The 16,258-nt window shown below is 37.7% G+C and overlaps 1 protein-coding gene and 1 long non-coding RNA gene across 5 annotated transcripts in view; one reads left to right on the top strand and one right to left on the bottom strand.

Annotated features, from left to right (window-relative positions):
• LOC139970781 (uncharacterized) overlaps positions 1–16,258 on the bottom strand; it is a 133,064-nt gene that overhangs the window by 74,319 nt on the left and 42,487 nt on the right. The window lies entirely within an intron of this gene.
• The window catches only part of LOC139970787 (uncharacterized), a 41,977-nt gene continuing 33,049 nt past the window's right edge, over positions 7,331–16,258 (top strand). For both annotated transcript variants that reach the window (XR_011794212.1, XR_011794213.1), the window contains exon 1: positions 7,331–8,860. This is a non-coding gene — a long non-coding RNA (uncharacterized lncRNA). The remainder of the gene's footprint in view (positions 8,861–16,258) is intronic.

Here is a 16,258-nt window from a genome sequence, read left to right on the forward strand (position 1 = left end):
AATACAAAACTCTCAATCCTGATAATATCTTATGTGATCTCGTAATAATCGAGTAAAGTTTGTTTGAGGGATTACAGTCGAAAGAAAAAGCCATTCAAAACGGAATGACGTGTTTCCTATTTGATCAATTGAGAAACCCCTCGAAACCTGCAGTGTACAGCTGTGTTTGAATAGACGGCGTTAAATTCGCGGGTTTCAGTATAACGACGTCATCAAATTCAATTGGCGGTAGGGAAACCTCTATCCGCTAATATTCAGCATAAAAGCGGCGGAATGTATTTGGTCAAGGTTGTGTTTTGTATGCATGTACAATGTAGAAATGTAAGTCATGAATATGAAAAAACACGAGTAAGAATTTGGGAAGGATCGAATTTTCCTTTCCCCATATCCCTTCCTCACATCTCTCCACCCCTCTTTCACACCTTCCTCCAAAGATCATCTGTATACCACATAAATGTTTTTAAATTTTCTTTCATATTATCGTGTTTTGCACTTTTTAATATATAGTTGTAAGTCGTAAATATACGGTGCATTATAAATTACATTTGTACAAACAAAACAGTTCCGAAAAGTACAAAAGACTATAGGCCTATTGGCCCCTATTACCAAAAGACGAGTCACAACGAAAAAAAAACGAAAAAAATATATCGATGATAAACTTTTAAGTCGTGATTCAATACAAACAGTTTGCAAAGTATCGTATATCGCGCAGTGGGTTTGAGAGTCAAATAATATTCAAAAAACGTCCCGCATCCACCAACCGCACCACCCCCTCCTATTCTCGGTGGTTCTATCACTGCGAATTCCATATATAGCCTGGATTTGAACCTTACCAATATAGGACATACCCACCTTACCGAATAACGTATTATAATTATTTTGTATATTACAATAAGGAATGCTTGTTGGATCAGACTATATTATGTGACTTATAGGATGGTCATGACACCATAACCCGATGGCCTTTTTGTGTTGCTTGATCGTTTGGAAGACAATCCTTGTCATAGGATCTACTTTCAGTTATATAGAGATGAATTTCTAGAAACCGAAGACTCTACTTCACGTTGGTCTCTCTACTCGTCGAAAGGCAAAGCAATACAATACCCAGAATCATAATAACTTCTAAAAAGCATCTGTTTTCATATCGTTCCATTTTTCCTGTTTTTTTTTCTTTTTTTCTTTCTTTATTCTTCTTTTTGGAAACGGAGAGAGAGAAAAGCGCCGACGTTTTTTAGGTAAACAATATGATTTCCACAGACCCTGTTCTATTTCAGGAAGCCGAGGGTATAATAAATCAACTCATTCTATGACATATTTCATTCCTCTTCTCTTTATTTATATAATATAAATCTATATTGCATATGCGTGTGTTGTAAAGTCACGTTGAACTATGGCGGTACGAAATCACCTGTTTTGTTTTTTTGTTTTTATTTTCTTCTGTGAAAATAATGACGGAGGTCAAAAGATCCGACTAAATCCTTGTCGTGGAATAAAATAATAAACTATTAATGAGAATTTGACACGCCATGCACAAAATGAATGTAGGCTGCATGGATACCAGGTATAACTCACGAAACAAACTTTCTCAAGGGTGTTACACACACTGAGTATTAGTAATTGTTATAAAAAGAATTATAGATATTTGACCCCCTCGTTAAGTATAATACTAATAAGTAATAAAGTTCCTTTACTAATCATAGTATTGATAATAAACAGGTTTCGTCATCAGGTGACGTCATCAGGAGAGATGACGGGAGTAAGGGAAATAAATTAATAAGACGGAGAGCGGGAAATTATCACCAGGGAGTCTCTGGCAACTCCCTGATATAGCCTATACATTAGTCTAGTGGAAGTGGAAACTATAAACTCTAACTAGGAAAAATAATAAATGCTTACAATTATTGAAATTGAGCTCGAGGTTTGATTCAGTCATGGTCTTTATATTTTATGCGATCATATCAATTTAATGCAACCAAGTTCTTCGGTATTAATAACATCGGTTATAAATCTTGAGCGCAGGACTTTTCTGGTTTAGGTCACATCTTCTGTCCCACAATGTATGACTATACCCACGATATGTCCCACAATATATGGCTATGCATGTTGTCCCACAATGTATGACTATGCATGCTGTCCCACAATGTATGACTATACATATCCCACGATATAGATATTGATATATTTGCATATATATGCATATATATATATATATATATATATATATATATATATATATATATATATATACTGTAAGTTCAATCCCACAATATATGACACAACATTATGGCACCACATGTCCCACAGTATATGATTTTTCATATTCCACAATATATGACTCTACGTTATATGACTCTACACGAGAAATTTCACTCTGTTGAACTGCTGTAATTAAATATATACATCAACGATGGCTATGAATTGAAGCCTACACCAAACATACCATTCCATGATTCGACATCCAAGGACCACCGAACCGTCTTGTATCACATGACTAATTATTGAATTAAAGATGCTGGAGGTGCGAGTATAACATTTAATGCGCCTTTTGAACGTATCACTTACTGCAATATAGGGTTCATACTTTGTAATAAAAAAAAATAGTAAAAAATAGTATTCGTAATCTTCAGCACCCTCAGGTGTCATATTTATGCTAAGATTTACGGGCTCCGAGGGGAGGGAAATCCGATCCCTGAACATCTATCAATATCTCAGATGCGTTGGCATTGGTAAAATGTCTCCTGCAATGTTAGCCACTTAAAGGGAGAAGCCTATTCACACATATACCGTTATACCATTAACAGAAAGGTTGAACCAGTGTCATTCAAATATAGCATATACATAGAGCTCTAAATTGGACCATTGTTTTATTAGCTACAAATGTTTGTTTTTCATATTCGGGAAAATCCGATAACCTCATATACGGCTTGAGCCCCAATAACTCTGTCAGAGATGCTGAGCATCAACATTACTGATATTATATAGTAGTAATCTTCGCATGTTAGTAGTTTTAGCTGCAATAGGGACGAAATCACATCATGAATGATAAACAAAATATTTTCTTTTCAATTTCGAAATTGTTCGGCAGCAGGAAAGTTCGATGACCTCATACGGCTTGAGCCCCTATAACTCTCTCAGAGATACTGAGCCTTCAACATTATTGAAATTATATGGTATTCTTGTCGTGCGTGCAACTTTAATGTTATGTATATGCGACGAAGAAGCAATACGTTCAAAATTAAATAACCTAATTCTGCATGTGTGTGCGATCGTTCGCATGAACATGACAAGTTTTGGTTTAATTATTCCATGAAATAGTGGTCCAAACTTGCGCCTGTTTTTGGTGTCCCTCTCATGTTTCTTCGTACATCAGCAAAAGAATTTCTGTGTAAGCCTAATTATCGGCACCAATTGTAAAAAAAAGTATTAACAATGCATAACATAAGAACCCACAGGTGGGCAAAGTGTAGTCCGCGGTAAAATTTTCTGCGGCCCGCAAGATGGTTTCAACTTCCTACCGGTTCGGTCCGCAGAACCTTATGTTGAGGAAAGCATGAAAACATATCTATATACACTTTTTGGCAGTTTGCGTGTAGAAGAGTAAGGCCTACAAAGCCATGTTATTGGATATTTCAACATAACAGATGGACAATGGACTGTTTCATTTTTACCATATAAAATGTAATATTGCCATCTCACGGGGTAGGTTATACGTACATCCTTAAGGACTGTGACTCGCCTTTTATAGATTCACAACTTCATATTGGCCATGCAGCAAGATCCATTTCGAGCCCATGCACCATTGAGCAAAACCTCATAAACTTGTTACGTTGCGTAGATACAAAAGCCTTAAAAGGTTGTGATTTGTCATAGGGGATGACCAAACTTTGTCAGGAGGAGGATGGGCCCTGCATTATTAATGGATGACCGATATAGCGGACAAGGGTTACTCTGCTGGTTTTTCATCTAAAAAGGAAACAAGACAAAAGAGACACGCCAATTCGACCCCGAGACGTCCAAGGATTGGATGAACTGGTAGGGATGGGAAGGGTGGGTTGGTTGGTTGGGGGGGGGGAGTGGGTAGTTCGTGATGGAGAGGATCGCGGATGGGCTCATGCAGGGCTTGATCGGGTGAGATTATCACAAAACGAATCATGCCCAAGATGTAAAAGAGTACAAGTTTTCTTATATTCTGCATGAGCCGTATAAATATCCTGACGTCATGAACGACGTGGACCTGTATCGTAAAGTGGAGTTTGATGACTTTGCTGATGGAACAGAAATCACAGATTGTTTTCAATTTCCGAAATATTGAATAAAAATCATGGTAAACATTGAAAGCCCGATTGCATTCGGGTTACGAATGACGTATATAGCAGTAAGCTGACATGAAAGTGTTTATGCATCGGTGACTAAACAGTGGATGATGCATTTGTTGGTGATATTTTTTTCTCTGAAATGAACCAGCTGGTGCATTCATCCGTCACATCTGATTTACTCATTTTACTGAGCAATTTATCTGCGTGAGTGAGTTATTTATGAATATATTTAACACAAGGAGAAATAAATCAAATATTTAACGTCATTTTTACCGGGGAGGGGCCCGCACCATGGCCCACACCCTGGTAGTTCTCGTCAAAATGATTTACGGAGGGCACGCGTGGCCGTCCTATATCTAGGCTGAAATATTAAATACATATAGAGGCATTACCGCATTACTATATATAGTGTAAAGCATCTGCAAAATCTAGCAAGCAAATATTTTCACTATTATATTGCGCGGTATAACTATGTTATACATTTAACAAATCCGCCTGGCTATATCAGCAGCATAGTATAGTCCCAATAAAAACACGTTGACGTTTAAACCCAAATAGCTACACTTGGGTAATTTCAAACCGTGAGGGAATTTAGATACTACATACTTGGTCCAATTAAAGCGTCGCGTAGTTCTCACTTTACAAAGCAAATCCATAGAAAAACAATTTCTGATTTCAAAAGCTGCTTCATAAGTAAAGAATATGCGAAAACCCATTTAGGCTATTTAAAAGAATACTTAAATTTTAAAAACCTAATTTATTAACTCATAGGTCTAAATGGATCAATGGATCTCGTTTCGGCCGATAGGACAACATGAAAAAAAAATTGTTTATTGTTGCAGTATGAGCCAGCCAAATGCACAAACTTGCGGCTTAACAAAAATTGAAAATGAACACCTGTAGGCATTTTGTATACCAGGTACTTCCAGGGACGTAGCTAAGGCCTGATGATTGGGGGGGGTGTAGTGGCTGAAATTCCAACTGGATGGGTTTTGGAGTCAAAAAATTCCGACTGCTGCCTTGTACCCCCCTCCCCCCCCCCCCGCACTCATCGTCAACGATACGGTCAGTGTCAGTTAGACACCCCATCTTTCGCGACTGCACTTTTGTTCCGAACATTTTGCAATACATTTGTACCTTATGGGGCAAAGTTTTTGCTTATGTTGATGGCACTTTTAAACTTCCGTAGATTAGCATTGAGCGTTTTAATTGTATACCATAGATACAATGTATATCCCACCGTCGTAGCCAGGAATTTCAAAGGGGAAGCACTTTTTGCGATTGATATGGGGGAGGGGTCTAAGGGGAGGGGGTGTCCCCCTCCCCTTTGAGATTTTTTGAACAATTGAAGGTCCTTAGATGCGATCTGGTGCAATTTGTTGCCAGTTTCATCATTATCATATGATATCATACTATCAGCAGATTTTGTTTCCTGTTTGAATTCTTTTACATGTTCTTTTACATAATATATCAGAAAGACAAACATAGTGCTCTTTTATAATTTTTCCAGAAGGATGATTCTTGTTTATTGTCCAATGTCTGGACTTAAATACATTTGACGAACTTAATTGATGGACAATATAAACTTTCATATTTTGTAAGACAGCCATATTTGCAGTGGCCTAAAAAAATATCGTTATCTCCGTGTATTAACAGTATAATAATTATTTATAGGAAGTGCGTATCACGTACGATTGCTAGCTTAGCTTCATAACATGCTGTTCGTGCAACAACTTAGGACGAATCATAGAACGGATGAGAACGAACTTGTCGTCGTCGTTGTGCATACGGTTCGTGACATTCCATCGAGTGAGGTTAGGTAGGCAATATGTATTTTATTACGCAGTGGCCAACTGCAGGTTTGAAATAGGCTATAGGCTAAATTTATCAAATTGCATCTGCCAAACTAAGTAAGTAGTTGAATCAGTAGGCCTGCATGTTATTACGATTATAACCGAGTTAACGGAGCTGACGAGTATTCAAGATCAAAAGAGCACTGACAAAATACTATGCTAAAAAAACAACAGTTTTTAAACATTTTTTTTCGACACTCAAAGGGGGGAGCAGTCGCTCCCCTGCTCCCCTGGCTACGTCCCTGGTATATCCTGAACTTACTTTAAGCTAGCGAACAGGGTCGACCCACCCAATAGCAAAATTAATACATAAATTTTCCGAATTGAAGCTGGCGAACGTATTTTTTTTTAGAGTATTCAAAATCATACGAAGTTTTGTATGGTGGAGTATAAGGATCGCGAGATACAATTTCTCAATGTGACGAGGAAAACGTGGTAAATATGACTGATTAAAGGTCAATTTTGATCGAAAATTTTATGTCACTCACAAATTACAAGAACATATGAAAAAAAGAGTGCGACAGTCAGAAAAATTAGAGCGTGACAGTCGGAAATTCCGAATTGAAGCTGGCGACAGTCGGAAATTCCGACAGTCGGAAATTCCGACTGTCGCACTCAAATTTTCCAACTATCGTCATTTTTACCAAGATTGGGGGGGTGAGACACCCCCCCACACCCCCCCTCTAGCGACGTCCCTGGGTACTTCATTAAATGGAAAGTGGGTTATGCCTTGATTTTTCGGTGATTCCCGGACGATTCTATACATAGCAAGTATTATGTTTTCACTGTGTATTAAGCCATGTCCAGTAGTATATATATTGTATATATGTAGTATACTATATACTGTATATACAGGGGCGTCGGAGCCGGTACGGCAGGTCCGGCGAACGCTGGACCAATATTCACGGCGCAAAAAAAAAAAAAAGTAGGACTAAGAAAACAAAAAATGGCAAAAAATAATCTGGGAGGTAAACTTTTCAATATAATTTTCAATAATGATGACGGCAAGTAGGCTAAAGGTGACTAATCTGACATGGCAGGGGTCTTGTTTTCAAGCTCGGGAAGTGCCATTTCCTGCAATCTGGGAGTCATTTTTTTCAAAATTTTCTTCATTACGCTACGCGCCAACCATGGTGGCGCATAGCGTAATTTGACCTACCAAACGTCCCCCGATAATTATGTTACTGTAGATGGCCACACTCTGTTCTGCCGTACCAATACCAAATAGCTTCCGACGCCCCTGATATAGTACGGTATATATAGGCCTTTATATAATATATTTAAACAAAATGTAATTTTAACTATCATTATATGGATCATTTCCTAGAAGACTCTTCTAATGACACAAACGCACGTGGCTATGTCGATCTTTCATTTTCTTTCACTAAATATTATTTTTAAGCTTACATCTCTTTATATTATCAAAGGATTAAACGGCATTAAATATCAAACATTGATTTTTGACAGAGTATATCGCATAAATCTCAGTAAATTTTACTGCAGATATATAAATACGAAGTCCATTTGTCTGATAATCGCTCAGTGTGTGAAACTGAGTAACAACTATATACTAGTGTTCCAATAGTCTCAACTAGTTCTCATGTAAATACGAGGTTATTTATTACAGGCAAATTTCGGGAACGGAACCAAATTTGATTTGTTTGCGAGAAGCCTGTTTGATTTCCCAATCCACAACACAACGCGTTATACGAAACAACAACATGCATGCATGCAGTGTCGTTCGGCAAAACACGGCAAAAAAAAAAAATTAGAACACAGGATCGATGAAATGTGTACAGCAAAATGTTGCTAGGGACCCCTTCAAACATATGCAAGCTCAAGGCTGTTTTGAAATCGCTCTCTGGATTAGTTATTAGAATTTAGAACAAAATGTCAACCAGATTTGAGAAACAGTATCATAAGAGTTCTAGATATCTATCGATTTTTCCCTAATGTTTCAACGAAAGGAGAGATTTTATCCGGCAGGCTTGTCTAGATTCCGATGGTTTAGCATGACTTGTTCGAATTTCAGTTGATCTACATTTACCAAAGTGAGATGTAATCAACGATTTGAGATGCCCGACGGTGAAAATTTGTCGATCTGAATTTGAACATCACATCAAGTCGCCTCTTTCGCTTCCGTTTAATTTCCAGAGAAATCTAATCGGTCGGTGTTAACTTCCGAGCCTCTCATGTGACAACTCGAGGATGGATTCAAAGTACATATCTACGGAAGCTTCTACAACCGTGTATCGTAGATCAAAGATGAAACGGACCTATACGCTTAGGCTACCATTAAAACACGTCCAATAATTCAGTACTATATAGACAGACGTAATGTTCGCGTGCGCGTATACGGAGACGAAGGGAATTTGTGAATAACCTTATTGCAATATTGTACATAGGAAATGTGTACTGTAAAATAATAATCTGATCACACGTTAGTCTATTTTCCTATTGCAGATTGCATGTTTTGCAGTCTACGAGAAGAAGAAAACACTTAAAGAATAACAACCGCTTGGTTGCAATTGCCCTCGTGTATTTTGGTTTGTTTCTCTGTTCGAAATTGCTTATACTTGCAATGAAGTGTCCGTGTTACTGTACATTCTGGTAACCTACCACGTGGGATCTACGCATATCGTATACATACAGTACAGTCTTACATTATGAAGAAGACAACAAGCCTTCTCTGTAAGTAATCAATATTTCGTATCACCTCATATGACATTACTGATGGTATACGGTGATTTGAAGTTTCTCATGTTTTGCATTGCAAGTCAACTTCAATATATTGGATATCCAATAGCAGTCGGTCGTCTGCTTTCACATGACATTACTATTCGTTACGCGTCGCCATTTTGAAGTCGCTGCCGCCGGTTTTTACATTGACATCGATCTAAAATGACATGGTGATTCAACAAACGCTATCAAACGACATAAGCGTTGCTATGGTGTTTGCTTTAGTCATTGCCAGAGCCGTATATTTAGAGAGTTTGGCCAATGGGGGACCGATTTTGATTGGTCGAGAGGTGACACACCCTCATAGGACGCCATGATAGTTCCAAATCAAAAAGTTTTTGCGATGAGCAGACAACACTAACGATGCAATGCATACTTAGGCTAGTACAATACTTGCGTAACAATTATTTTAATTTGTTAGAGAAAACAGAAAAACCTCCTTATATACAACTATGTCTTGATGTGAGGCCTGGGGATGTAGCCAGCGAAGTGAAGATTGAGGTTTTTTTTGAGGGGTTTTCCAACCAACGTCCAAAGACGAAAGATTTGGAAACAAAAGTTGGTCGGACAGGCTGGCGGTCTAAAGTGAATAGTATTAGTACCAAGCTGTGTGAGGCGAGGATAGGCATATAGCCTAGGCCTCATCATCGAAGACTAGATCGTCATGTTTTGGTTATAAAAGGCCAGAAATTCCTGTTTTCTTCAATTTTAGATCAAAGCGAACAAGCAAAATATACCTCGCTAATTCGAGGCCTAAGACTGAGTTTAAAAAGCCTGGTCTAGCTTAGTTAGAATTAGGCCAATGCAAGCACTCAGTCTAACTTAGAGTTAGCCCATTATTAGTAGCCAACTAAGGCTAGACCTAAAGTTTGACTGCAGCAGGACTGAGTTAGGCTTAACTTTCCTTTATGCAGACAATTAGCTGCATGACTCGATCATACGACTTGAGCTATGGGTAAAAAAGTACTAGCCTTGGCCACAGATAGTCTAATTACGGAGGGTATAACAATATATAGGGCTAGGCTATATATGCTTAGCCTGAGATAGGCCAGTTATACAGCATAGTTTTAAATGAGCTAGGCATTACAGTTTCAGTCGAAAACTCCATTAAACCTAACCTTTGGCCTACAGGCTTAATGTTAGGGTTTAGCCTAGAAAAGTCCAGTCCATCTCCAACTAACTTATCCTACAAAAGACAAAAATACTTGGCTAGGCCTCCTTGTGCATGCCAACTCTTGTAGCTCACTTTCAAGTTCTCAAAGTTAAGTCTTCAATTATGACAGTTTGTAATACAGAGTTTGGAATCAGCATGTATCTTCAAAATTTCTTACTTTCCTCACTTGTATGACCAGGTAATTTCCTACGTTTTGGTTTCAAATTTGCAATCCCCAGGTTCAAAAGTTTATAAGGTTGGCAGGTCTGCTTTGGCCATTCAGAAGATAAATTTTTGGTGATTGTGAGCCTGCCCTATTGACTTTGAGTATGGCCAATTTGAAAGGTGTCTAAGTGAAGGCAAGTGGAAGCTTAGGAAAGATGCCATCCCCACACTATTTCAGCATAGGACTCATCCCAAACTAAGGAGAGTACTTGAGAGAGGTTCTGTGCCACCAGTGCTACAAAATGTATTAGTTTACCACAACTATTCTTGATCACCAAATGAAGAAATGCAACTACATTTTAATGATAAAAACTTGGAAAGTATTTCATGTTTATTGCACTTTTGATGGAATATATTAATTGACCTTGGAAAAGGGCAATCATACTTAATTAATTATTGTTTAACACATGATTATTGCAAACAATAAGATTAACATTTTATAAATATAGGTCTTTTTAACCTCCAGATTTCCCACTTGATTAGTTGATTTACAGCTTGGAGCTGGGAAGTCCAGTGTTCCAACTCCATGGCTTTGGTACTCACTTCTTAAATCAACCCTTCATCATTTACTCAATTACTCAATCATTTACTCAATCTATTCATTCTTCTTCCAAATCCCCTCATCATGCATCTGTACTTTTTTGTCATTTCATTCCTGTTTGCCTCCACACCAAGTTTTAAATTTATCTGCTTAATTCTCACTCGCTTCTCATTAAGTAAACACTTCATCATTAACCTCAATCTATTGATTCTTCATCCAAATTCCTTCATCATGATTCATGCTTCTGAACATGTCATTTCATTCCTGTGTTCCTCCACACCAATTGTTAAATTTATCTGCTTAATTCTCACTCACTTCTTATTAAGCAAACACTTCATCATTAACCTCAATCTATTCATTCTTCTTCCAAATCCCTTCATTGTGATTCATGCATCTGAACTTGTCATTTCATTCCTGTTTTCCTCCACACCAATTTTGAATTTATCTGTGGAATTCTAACATCATGCTGTCAATACATTACTAATCAGGCTTATAACTATTCATGCAACTGAGACAATATTTTGTGCCACCCAGCTGATGAAAGCTTTTGCTTTTCTGTAAATTTGTAACATAATATACAGCTGCAAGTGATAAGACCCAGAAGTGATATGTGATAACACGCTGCATATAAAAGTTTGCAGATACAATCATTTCATATTAGCAGAAAAAAATTCTGTTAATTTGTATTCAAATTGTCAAGTCTAATGATCTTTTCCTACTTCCAGTCCTGGGGAATAATCATATTCCTTTGTGTACTAACATTTTATATAATAATAAGAAAATGATTTATTGAGTAAGTTAATTTAATTACTTGTTTCAAAGGATTTGCAGAAATATGCTACTCTATATTGATCAGTGAAAGGAATAATCGCAGTAACTTATGTGTTTATATTGACTTTGCATTCTATTCAAGATCGTGACACTGAAAATGCAACACCATCAGTCACACCAAATCAGCAAAATAACAAGAGTCAATGTAATCAACCATCAAGATCTGAAGGTTCTCTAAGGTATCGTCTGCCTTGTGCCCAGAGAGAACTAAGGAAAATGAGGAAAGAGAAGGCAGCTATTACCAAAAGCATGCAGGTTTGCTTGCTCCTGACCAGATCAAAGCCATAACCTTATCTAATATAAAGATGTTCAAGACCATCAAAATTTGAACCAAATGTTCTTGGAAGCCAGTCCAAACAGGCATTATTCTGTCAACAGAGTCAATTTTGGATCTTCAAGAAGAACCGATGACAAGGGAAAAAAAGTTCCTCCTGACATCACAGTTCACCCAAGATTGCTTGGAGAATCTATTCAGCAGTGTCCGGACAATGTCTTCGCCAGTTGAATTCAAGTATGCCCTGCAAATCATAAATGCTGGAAACTATCAAACCGATGAGAACAACTTCCTCACTAATTTCAGTTTTGAAACACCAGACTGTCCAGTATCAGATGACATTCCTGAGGTGAACATTCATCTCAAACACCTGACCCGATGACCACAGATGAAGAAAACAGCCTATACTACCTCAGTGGTTATTGCATAACTAGACTGAAGCAAAATGATAAGCACTGCTCAAGCTGTTTGGACAACATTCAATCCACTTCCCCACCATCTTCCATTTTGGCTACATTGACAAGTTTTAGGAGTACACCGATGGTAACCTCGTTCATCCAAATCAAAGGGCTTTCCAATACCTCAAGACCACTGAATGACCTTCAGGAAGTATAGCAGTGATAACCTCATCAACATGGGTAATTCTTAGAAACAGTTGACCTTGGCTATCGATTCAACTGCAACCTCCCAATTTCCAGAGTGTCACAAAATCAAAGGGAAACTGCATTCCAGATACCTGATGTCCGTCTCCACATCTTTTGTAAAACGTAAAGGGCTGAAAAGAAGACAAAAATTCAGTGTTAAAAGTCTGGTGGAAAGTTAGGTAGTAAAAGCATGGCAATGAGGCTTCTTGTTGATAAAATCAAGTAAATAAATCAGACTTGGAGGACATAAGTTTGTCATAGTATCTTAAACCCAAATATATATTTATATCCAGTATGCTGTTCACTTGAGAAAATAAAAAACCCTATGAAATAATATCACCCTGTCAAGTAGATACACTAAAGAAGCTAAACTCTCATCCTGATCCAGAGCAGTCACCAAACTCTGGAGATTTTTACACAAAAACATTGAGATTGGTTTTTAAAAACTAGAGAGGAAAGAACTTTTTACTTCATAAGAAGTTTCATGTCATTATATTCCAATGTGTTTACTTAATTATTTTCCAGCAGATCTGAAAATTAGCATGAATTTGTTCATAAAAGTATGTGAATAACAGTGACCCCACCTACAAATGTGGCCAAACTTGATTACTACAGTGATCATAAATATTACACACCATACATTACTACACATACTGTATCACCACAGTCAGCATCCATTGCAGTCAGATTCTAAGGGGTTTAATAATACTGTATCAACGTCATGACAATCCTGTCTTGTACAACTTGAAAAAGAATGACTGGTAAAAAGCTCAAATAATTGGTTTGTTGCAGTCAAATTGAGAAAATATCCCAACTGGATACATATGATACGGTGTGCACTGTGTGCTGCAAACTGGTACAGTGTATTTGCTGTAGCTTGTGTGTGCTGAAAGCTAATTTTAAGTCTTCAAGATTTTGCAATTGAATAACAATTCAGTTATTTAGGCTAACTCAATTTATAAACAACATTTGGGTATATAGCCTACTGCAATTTTGACGATACTCCTGCCATCTGTAGCTCATATATTCAGAAAGTAAGAGAAGTACTTTGAAAGTTATCATATAGCCTTACTGTTTGACAGTTTTAATATGTGTCATTTAACTTATGTAGACCATTGTTCATATTCCCTGATCAAATCAATATTATTGTACATATGTGATACAGTACCTTATGAATAAACTGATTTCAAATTTCAATTACTGACCTGTCTACTTTCTTTATCATTTTTATCAGCCAACAACTGACACTGAAAATCAATAGTAACCCTGTGGTGATAAACCTAGGCTTAACCCCTCGCCTTACCATGAAGTAGGCCTAGGTACTCATAAAGTTAACTAGGTGTAGGCCTACAGGCTACAGTATAAATACAGGCCCGTGTTTGTGTACTATACACCTACATACAGTAACGTTACGAGTGCCTGTGGGCATGAGAAGCTCCAGAGTCCCACACAACTGTAACAACAATTGTAATGTACAACTGTATCCCTACAGAGATGCAGCTCACTTACTGTAGACTTAGACTAGAGGCCATGAGCATTTAACCCTGTCTGTCTATAGCCTATTGACTTACTACAGTACTGTATGCTATTTCGCACGGTTATTCACTTACCTGGTCGTAAACTTTCATCATAAGGACAACCTCTCGTTTCGTGACGAACGGTTAAAAGAAAGTGAATTAGTTATGATTTTAATAACGTTGAAATTTTCTTCAAACGTTGTGCAACAAGAAATGCATTTCTTCCGTACAGTATAAATAAACGCTACTAGCCTACCAATACTAGGCTAGCTGTATAGTTCTTGTACATAGGTTATGTACGACGCACTGCATTTGCACGAATTCGCGCAACTGCTAAGGAACTATCATGGCGTCCATTGTAAACATATGACGTCACAAATTGCCAGTTGGCCGAACTCTCTAAATATACGGCTCTGGTCATTGCTACTGTTTCACATTGATGTAGTAATATAAAACTGATCACTTAAGTTGGAATGAAGAAAAAAATATGAGCGAATAATATATACATACAAGACCAAGAATGAAATCCACAAAACTTCGTCAGCATAACCTCATTGAGCTGGGAAGTAGGGCCTACATATCCGCATGTTACAATCGATATGCATGCAGGTAATTACCAATGCTGCTATACAATGCCGCTTAGACGAAACTGTCAACAGGCCCGTAATTAAGCAGAACGCAGCACGGGGCCTTATGCCAAGGACCCTCCGTAGGTTACTGTTCCCCCTTCCCAATCTTTGCCTCCATCATGTCTACACAAACTGCACCTGAGGTGTACGACATGAATACTGTGCCCCTACTTAAACTGTTTGGTGCCCGTCCTTAAATTGTTAGTGCCCCTCCAAGCTTTTTTGTTTTACAGTTGATGATGTAACACTCAAATCAAGAGATATTATGCACTTATAGAGTAATATCGATATCAAAAGTCGCAAGCAAAAGGAAATCAATTAATGTATAGGATGGCCAGAAATTTAATTCCACTTATTGCCTAGAAATTTTGTTGTTAAAAATCTGCAAAAACATTTAAACAAAAGCAAGTACAAGTGGCTCTATCTGCCGTTAAAGGAGTTGGGGAGGGAGGGAGGGTGTTTCCTTACTGGACGAAAGGTATAAATTCACTATCAATTTGTGAATTCAAACTTCCATGCATTATTAATCTCATGTCATAAAATATCAACTATTTTTGGCTGATGTATTAATCTATCTTGTCAAGGTAGTCTTCTCTGAAGCCAGTAGTTTCCAGACTTTTCAACTTTCTCTCTCTCTCTCCCTCTCTGTTTCTATTATAAAGTCTGCGAGAGCACGATCACTTTGTATTTTCTAGTTTTACAACAAACAAGTAAGACAAACGATTCTGTTTGAAGGTGAAATTCTAGGCAACGTTGACCCAGAAAGTCTGTAACATTGAAATATTATCTTCATGCCCTAGAAGAAGAGATAGCTTCCGGACGCATATCTAAACCTTGAGTATGCTATCGTTTATTACAGAAGAGGGAATGTTTAGTTTCATTCCATATTTAAAACAAGCCCTTCTTAAATTCGAGTGAGTTTGGGAGAATCCGACCGGTAAGATTAGATCGGCGCAGGTCATCCCATACCCCAGCTCCTTCTTTTTTCTTCATTCCTTCTCTTCTTATTCTTCTTGTTTTGTTTTAACTTTCTTTTTTTGTGAGTGTAAAACATCTCATTGGTCAAGTAATAAATATTGACTTGTCTTCCTTATTAAAGTCAAACCGTGAAGGTGTCAAATTTTGTCGATCACCGACAGCAGCCCCTAACAGCATCCGATACTTTGTATCGGCAGCGAGACCTGAAGACGATCAGGCTCCATCAAGTTGTACCGTGCGATGCTCCAGCCTCATTGACATACAGTGATTGAGCCCATGCTTTAGCATTCTTCCACGGCTTAAGTGTCTGTCTGTCTGTCTCTCTCTCTATCTGATCATGGAGGTATTACCCTATTCCTGAAAAAAACTTGTATAATTTATTTGGGGCCATTTGGGCATACATCATCTCTCCATCTCCACCTTATGCACTTACACAATCTGAACTTGCGACCGATGCTCCAACGGCTGCACCGTATGTAGTTTGAGTGAGTGGATAACACCAGTTTTTGACTTGATAGTGTCAAAATTTGACTTGTAATAATATAAATTTAGTAATTG

This window comes from Apostichopus japonicus, chromosome 8 (genome assembly GCF_037975245.1).
Source record: "Apostichopus japonicus isolate 1M-3 chromosome 8, ASM3797524v1, whole genome shotgun sequence".
Lineage (NCBI taxonomy): Eukaryota > Metazoa > Echinodermata > Holothuroidea > Aspidochirotida > Stichopodidae > Apostichopus > Apostichopus japonicus.